Source organism: Somniosus microcephalus, chromosome 30, assembly GCF_052327205.1.
Source record: "Somniosus microcephalus isolate GS21.2 chromosome 30, FLI_Smic_1.0, whole genome shotgun sequence".
Lineage (NCBI taxonomy): Eukaryota > Metazoa > Chordata > Chondrichthyes > Squaliformes > Somniosidae > Somniosus > Somniosus microcephalus.
The window spans coordinates 706396-714257 of record NC_141016.1 but is presented as its reverse complement, the minus strand read 5'-3'; the positions used below and the strand labels follow the sequence as shown (position 1 = coordinate 714257).

The 7862-nt window shown below is 63.7% G+C and overlaps 1 pseudogene across 1 annotated transcript in view; it reads left to right on the top strand.

The window, feature by feature from the left end:
* The first annotated feature begins 3833 nt into the window (after positions 1-3833).
* LOC147097840 (uncharacterized) overlaps positions 3834-7862 on the top strand; it is a 15425-nt pseudogene continuing 11396 nt past the window's right edge. Inside the window, exon 1 of the transcript XR_015074229.1 lies at positions 3834-4569. The product of XR_015074229.1 is annotated as an uncharacterized LOC147097840 (transcript). The remainder of the gene's footprint in view (positions 4570-7862) is intronic.

Genomic DNA, 7862 nt, shown 5'->3' with positions numbered 1-7862 from the left:
GATGGGGCGGGGGTGGGGGGGGGAGGTAATGGGCAGGGGTGAGGGCGCGGGAGGTGAGGGGCGCGGGAGGTGAGGGGGGGCGGGGGTAGGGGGGCGGGGGTGAGGGGGGGCGGGGGTAGGGGGGGCGGGGGTGAGGGGGGAGCGGGGGTAGGGGGGGCGGGGGTGAGGGGGGGCGGGGGTAGGGGGGCGGGGGTGAGGGGCGCGGGAGGTAAGGGCGGGCGGCGGGGGTGAGGGGCGCGGGAGGTGAGGGGGGGGCGGGGGTGAGGGGCGCGGGAGCTGAGGGGGGGGCGGAGGTGAGGGGCGCGGGAGGTGAGGGGGGGCGGGGGTGAGGGGCGCGGGAGGTGAGGGGGGGGCGGGGGTGAGGGGCGCGGGAGGTGAGGGGGGGGGCGGTGGTGAGGGGCGCGGGAGGTGAGGGGGAGGCGCGGGGGCGAGGGGCGCGGGAGGTGAGGGGGGGCGGGGGTGAGGGGCGTGGGAGGTGAGGGGGCGGGGGTGAGGGGCGCGGTAGGTGAGGGGGGGCGGGGGTGAGGGGCGCCGGAGGTGAGGGGGGGCGGGGGTGAGGGGCGCGGGAGGTGAGGGGGGGCGGGGGTGAGGGGCGCGGGAGGTTGGGGGGCGGGGGTGAGGGGCGCGGGAGGTGAGGGGGGGCGGGGGTGAGGGGCGCGGGAGGTGAGGGGGGGGTCGGGGGTGAGGGGCGCGGGAGGTGAGGGGGGGCAGGGGTGAGGGGCACGGGAGGTGAGGGGGGGTGAGGGGCGGGGGGGGCGGGGGTGAGGGGCGCGGGGGGTGAGGGGGGGCGGGGGTGGGGGGCGGCGGGAGGTGAGAGGGGAGGGAGTGAGGGGGGGGCGGGCGGCGGAGGGGGAGGGAGTGAGGGGGGGAGGGAGTGAGGGGGGAGGGAGGTTAGGGGCGGCGCAAGGGGGGAGGGAGGTGAGGGCGGCAGGAGGGGGGAGGGAGGTGAGGGGCGGCAGGAGGGGCGCGGGAGGTGAGGGGGCAGGAGGGGCGCGGGAGGTGAGGGGGGCGGGAGGTGAGGGGGGGCGGGGTGAGGGGCGTGGGAGATGAGGGGGGGCGGGAGGTGAGGGGGGCGGGAGGTGAGGGGGGGCGGGGTGAGGGGCGTGGGAGGTGAGGGGGGGCGGGAGGTGAGGGGCGTGGGAGGTGAGGGGGGGCGGGAGGTGAGGGGGGGCGGGGGTGAGGGGGCGGGGGTGAGGGGCGGTGGGAGGTGAGGGGGTGGGGCGGGGGTGAGGGGCGCGGGAGGCGAGGGGGCGGGGGTGAGGGCGAGGTGGCGTGGGTGAGGGCGAGGGGGTGAGGGGTGCGAGGGGGCGGGGGTGAGGGTGGGGGGTGAGGGGGCGGGGTGAGGGGGCGACGGGTAGGGAGGCGAGGGGGCGGGGTGAGGGGGCGAGGGAGGCGAGGGGTAGGGGGGCGAGAGGTAGGGGGGCGAGGGGTGAGGGAGGCGAGGGGGCGGGGTGAGGGGGCGAGGGGTGAGGGAGGCGAGGGGGCAGGGTGAGGAGGCGAGGGGTGAGGGAGGCGAGGGGGCGGGGTGAGGAGGCGAGGGGTGAGGGAGGCGAGGGGGCGGGGTGAGATGGCGAGGGGTGAGGGAGGCGAGGGGGCGGGGGTGAGGGAGGCGAGGCGGCGGGGTGAGGAGGCGAGGGGTGAGGGGGGCGGGGTGAGGAGGCGAGGGGTGAGGGGGCGGGGCGAGGGGGCGGGGGTGAGGGAGGCGGGGTGAGGGAGGCGAGGGGTGACGGGGCAGGGCGAGGGATGAGGGAGGCGAGGGGGCGGGGTGAGGAGGCGAGGGGTGAGGGGGCGGGGTGAGGAGGCGAGGGGTGAGGGAGGCGAGGGGGCGGGGTGAGGAGGCGAGGGGTGAGGGAGGCGAGGGGTGAGGAGGCGGGGCGAGGGAGGCGAGGGGGTGAGGGGGCGGGGGTCGAGGGGGAGGGAGGCGGGGCGAGGGAGGCGGGGGAGGCCTGTGCTGAGACTGCTCCCTGAGGCCCCTCAGAGCTCAGGAGCAGAGGGTTCGCCTCAAACTCCCTGATCCAGAGGTGCTGAGGCCTACTGTACCACCTCCCCTGCTCTAGTTCAACAGGCTTCAGAAGCCCTGGCAGTTCAGGGGAAAACATAAGGGTGTTTGTTGCAGAACTGGCTGGGAGAGAGAGACAGCAGGAGAGAGAGAGAGAGAATGGTGTGGATGAAGCGGGGGGCGGGGTGGGGGGGGCGTTTATTGAGGGACCATCCGCGAAAGGTCAGATTGAGAAAAATATTCGGCTCCCTGCTCTGCCTCACTCCGTTACTCCATCCCTCCTTTAGAAGCTCCCCTCATTACGCCTGAGGGCAATTGCAGGCGGTTTAGGAGCGTCCCTGTGAGGGAGGTGAGTGTTATGTAGCCCCCACAATCCCCCCTACAGTCTGGGTGCAAACTCTGGGCAACCTCCAGTCCTATAGACAGCATCACAAAAAGGAAACTTCAAAGATATTGGAAATGCTCAGCAGGTCAGTCAGTATCTGTGGAGAGAGTAGGCTGGGTGTGACCATCAGAGATTCACTATCGATCATCTCTTCAGTCCTGTACAATCGTCCACTTGTTGTGGGGGGACTGGAAGTCACGGCGATGAGTGTGTTTCCGTGGAGTGGAGTGGAATGCATTGTCCGATCCAGACTGGTGCCGCCAGCCATGACTCCGCTCCATTGATATTCTGGGCACGTTTCACATTCCACACATTTCTCTCTGCGCTATGAGTAATCCCAAACACTACTTCCTGATTAGTGTGCGGGATAATCATTGGCTCATCTGAAGGTGGGTGACAGCACATGGCAGACACATGCGGGCGGGGTGACAACAGGTCATACAGGCACATTTCAGGTATAAGAAAGACCTGCATTTCTATAGCGCCTTTCACGACCACCGGACGTCCCAAAGCGCTTTACAGCCAATGAAGTACTTTTTGAAGTGTGGTCACTGTTGTAATGTTGGATAGAATCACCGTCGAGCATTCGTCTGTCTTTTATCGTTCACACATCGATGGACCGGCTGTGCATTTCCAGCATTTTTGGTTTTTATTTCACATTTCCATCATTCATGACTTTTGTCTTTTTTAATCTTTCTCTCTCTCCCTCTCTCCGCCTGTTACTTTTCTTGTCTGTCTTCCTCTGCCCTTTTCTCTGTTTTTCTTTCTCTCTCCTTTTCTCATCTGTCTCGCCCTTTGTCTTTTCTTACCTATCCTTCTATTATTTCTCCCTGTCTCTCCATATCGCTCCCCCTCACTCTGTTTTTCTCTTTCTGTCTCTCCTTGCTCCATCTCTTTCACCCTGTTCACACTCTCTCCCTGTTCACACTCTCTCCCTGTTCACACTCTCACCCTGTTCGCACTCTCACCCTGTTCGCACTCTCTCCCTGTTCGCACTCTCTCCCTGTTCGCACTCTCTCCCTGTTCGCACTCTCACCCTGTTCGCACTCTCTCCCTGTTCGCACTCTCTCCCTGTTCGCACTCTCTCCCTGTTCACACTCTCTCCCTGCCCTCTATCCGTGCTGCTCTTCTCAATCCCTCACATCTCTGCCTTGTCTCCTGTTCGATATCGTTCCCCTCTATCTCCCCCATCCTGACCTCTCTTTGCTATCTCTCTCTCCCTCCCTCTCTCCCCTCCTCTGCTCTCCTCCCTCTCCCGGTTACACTGTCAGCTCCTCTCAATCATTTGCTTATTTCGTCCTCTGTCCAGTTTGTCTTGAATCTCTTTGGCCTGATAAAGCATTGTGAAACTGGAAGTTCTTGTGCTACCTAAAGTCTGAGGGAGCGTTTAATGTTTGTGAGGAGTGTTGTGTAAGCTCGTGTGGGCGTGACAGGCTTGTTAGCTGATGGGTTCCCAGTCACTGGCTTTAAGGAATTGACTCGCTGCCTTGGGGGCTCCACATTCTCGAGGTTACAGCAGCTCATGACTGAACACTGTACTAAACACGCGTCACTCACCGCTTCTCTCCCTCGCCAGAGTTTAACCTCACCAGAGACAGCAGCAGCTCCCAAATCTTCGCCAGGATGGAGTTGTGGAGCGAATCGGTGGAAAGTGGCCTGGCGAGGACGAGCAGTGAGGCTTCAGCCGCCGGCAAGCAATGGGCCGTCAGCAAGCCCAAGTCGGAAGACTCCGGAGTGGATATGGTGAGCGCCAAGGCCTGCTGCCCCTTAAACCCGGGCTCGGAGCGAGGCCTCCCCGGGTTCTCCCGCACCGTCAGCCTGTGGCAAATCCCACAGGTCTCCATGGACACCCCGTTGCCGCGGCGGCTGGTCGGAGCAGGAGGTAGGCCAAGGCCCTGAGATGGGGGTTGAGGAAGCCCCCCTCCCCCCACTGGATTCGGTGCACCAGAAGCTGGAGCGGGCCCTCCAGAGGACGTTGTCACGGAAACAGGGAGGGGCAATCCGGGCCTCGGAGGGTGGGCCGCAATCGCCGGATGGATTGGGCCTCCAGAGGTCGTCCTTATCACTGAAGCTCCTCGCCCGGTCCCAGCCTGTGCTCGCCAGCTGCCGTGAGGGGGCACGGCGAGGGCCTCTGGGCCTGCTGAGGACAATCCCGATCACCAACAGCACGAATCACCACCCAGAGGTAAGCGCCGGGGTGAGTGGGGGAACCCTGTTTAAAATCGAGGCATTGCCGGACTGGGAGCCAATGTAGGTCAGTGAGCGGTGGGGGCGATGGGTGAACGGGACTGGTGCGAGTTAGGACACGGGGGGTGATGGGTGAACGGGACTCGAGCGAGTTAGGACACGGGTCAGTGAGCGGTGGGGGTGATGGGTGAACGGGACTCGAGCGAGTTAGGACACGGGTCAGTGAGCAGTGGGGGTGATGGGTGAATGGGACTTGAGCGAGTTAGGACACGGGTCAGTGAGCGGTGGGGGTGATGGGTGAACGGGACTCGAGCGAGTTAGGACACGGGGGTCAGCGAGCGGTGGGGGTGATGGGTGAACGGGACTCGAGTGAGTTAGGACACAGGGGGCAGTGAGCGGTGGGGGTGATGGGTGAACGGGACTCATGCGAGTTAGGACACGGGTCAGTGAGCGGTGGGGGTGATGGGTGAACGGGACTGGTGCGAGTTAGGACACGGGTCAGTGAGCGGTGGGGGTGATGGGTGAACGGGACTCGTGCGAGTTAGGACACGGGTCAGTGAGCGGTGGGGGTGATGGGTGAACGGGACTCAAGCGAGTTAGGACACGGGGGGCAGCGAGCGGTGGGGATGATGGGTGAACGGGACTCGAGCGAGTTAGGACACGGGTCAGTGAGCGCTGGGGGTGATGGGTGAATGGGACTCGAGCGAGTTAGGACACGGGGGGCAGTGAGCGGTGGGGGTGATGGGTGAACGGGACTCGAGCGAGTTAGGACACGGGTCAGTGAGCGGTGGGGGTGATGGGTAAACGGGACTCGAGCGAGTTAGGACACGGGGGTCAGTGAGCGGTGGGGGTGATGGGTGAACGGGACTCGAGCGAGTTAGGACACGGGTCAGTGAGCGGTGGGGGTGATGGGTGAATGGGACTTGAGCGAGTTAGGACACGGGTCAGTGAGCGGTGGGGGTGATGGGTGAACGGGACTCGAGCGAGTTAGGACACGGGGGTCAGCGAGCGGTGGGGGTGATGGGTGAACGGGACTCGAGTGAGTTAGGACACGGGGGGCAGTGAGCGGTGGGGGTGATGGGTGAACGGGACTCATGCGAGTTAGGACACGGGTCAGTGAGCGGTGGGGGTGATGGGTGAACGGGACTGGTGCGAGTTAGGACACGGGTCAGTGAGCGCTGGGGGTGATGGGTGAACGGGACTCGTGCGAGTTAGGACACGGGTCAGTGAGCGGTGGGGGTGATGGGTGAACGGGACTCAAGCGAGTTAGGACACGGGGGGCAGCGAGCGGTGGGGATGATGGGTGAACGGGACTCGAGCGAGTTAGGACACGGGTCAGTGAGCGCTGGGGGTGATGGGTGAATGGGACTCGAGCGAGTTAGGACACGGGGGGCAGTGAGCGGTGGGGGTGATGGGTGAACGGGACTCGAGCGAGTTAGGACACGGGTCAGTGAGCGGTGGGGGTGATGGGTAAACGGGACTCGAGCGAGTTAGGACACGGGGGTCAGTGAGCGGTGGGGGTGATGGGTGAACGGGACTCGAGTGAGTTAGGGCACGGGTCAGTGAGCGGTGGGGGTGATTGGTGAATGGGACTCGAGCGAGTTAGGACACGGGGGGCAGCGAGCGGTGGGGGTGATGGGTGAACGGGACTCGAGCGAGTTAGGACACGGGTCAGTGAGCGCTGGGGGTGATGGGTGAACGGGACTCGAGTGAGTTAGGGCACGGGTCAGTGAGCGGTGCGGGTGATGGGTGAATGGGACTCGAGCGAGTTAGGACACGGGGGGGCAGCGAGCGGTGGGGGTGATGGGTGAACGGGACTCGAGCGAGTTAGGACACGGGTCAGTGAGCGGTGGGGGTGATGGGTGAATGGGACTCGAGCGAGTTAGGACACGGGGGGGCAGTGAGCGGTGGGGGTGATGGGTGAATGGAACTCGTGCGAGTTAGGACACGGGTCAGTGAGCGGTGGGGGTGATGGGCGAATGGAACTCGTGCGAGTTAGGACACGGGTCAGTGAGCGGTGGGGGTGATGGGTGAACGGGACTCGTGCGAGTTAGGACTCGGGTCAGTGAGGCGGTGGGGGTGATGGGTGAATGGAACTCGTGCGAGTTAGGACACGGGTCAGTGAGCGGTGGGGGTGATTGGTGAACGGGACTCGTGCGAGTTAGGACACGGGGGGCAGCGAGCGGTGGGGGTGATGGGTGAACGGGACTCGAGTGAGTTAGGACACGGGTCAGCGAGCGGTGGGGGTGATGGGTGAACGGGACTCGAGCGAGTTAGGACACGGGTCAGCGAGCGGTGGGGGTGATGGGTGAACGGGAATCGAGCGAGTTAGGACACGAGTCAGCAAGCGGTGGGGGTGATGGGTGAACGGGACTCGAGCGAGTTAGGACACGGGTCAGTGAGCGGTGGGGGTGATGGGTGAACGGGACTGGAGTGAGTTAGGACACAGGGGCAGCGAGCGGTGGGGGTGATGGCTGAACGGGACTCGAGCGAGTTAGGACACGGGGGGCAGCGAGCGGTGGGGGTGATGGGTGAACGGGACTCGAGCGAGTTAGGACACGGGTCAGCGAGCGGTGGGGGTGATGGGTGAACGGGACTCGAGCGAGTTAGGACACGGGTCAGTGAGCGGTGGGGGTGATGGGTGAACGGGACTCGAGCGAGTTAGGACACGGGTCAGTGAGCGGTGGGGGTGATGGGTGAACGGGACTCGAGCGAGTTAGGACACGGGTCAGCGAGCGGTTGGGGTGATGGGTGAACGGGACTCGAGCGAGTTAGGACACGAGCAGCAGAGGTTTAGATGAGTTCGAGTGTACGGAGGGGCGGAAGATGTGAGGCCGGCCAGGATAGCCGAGAGAGAAAGTCTGGAGGTGACAAAGCCACGGATAAGTGACCTCAATATGGTGGCATTTAGAATAAGGCTCACCGTAGAAAGGAGAGGAACTCTGCTCAAAAATCTGAGGAAGGAACTATGACAAATATTTCTGTCTGACTTTAGTGAGTGGCTGTCCTTTAAACCCAGTCAGAAGCCATTTGAAAACCACCTCAGTTCAGATTCCTGCAGCAAACTTATCTCAATACATTTCAGCAAGAGTGCTGCTCACACAGAGCGGGAATTCGCAGTGTTGGGCGAGAGAAAGGAAATTCGGTTTTTTGGCTCTGATCCGTGTTTTCTAACAGTTCCAATCCTCCCTCCCTTTAAACTCCTTTAGATCAGAACCTGGGCGGTGTTAACCTTTCTTCAAGCAAGAAAGAATGAAAGAAAGATCTTGCATTTCTATAGCGCCTTTCACC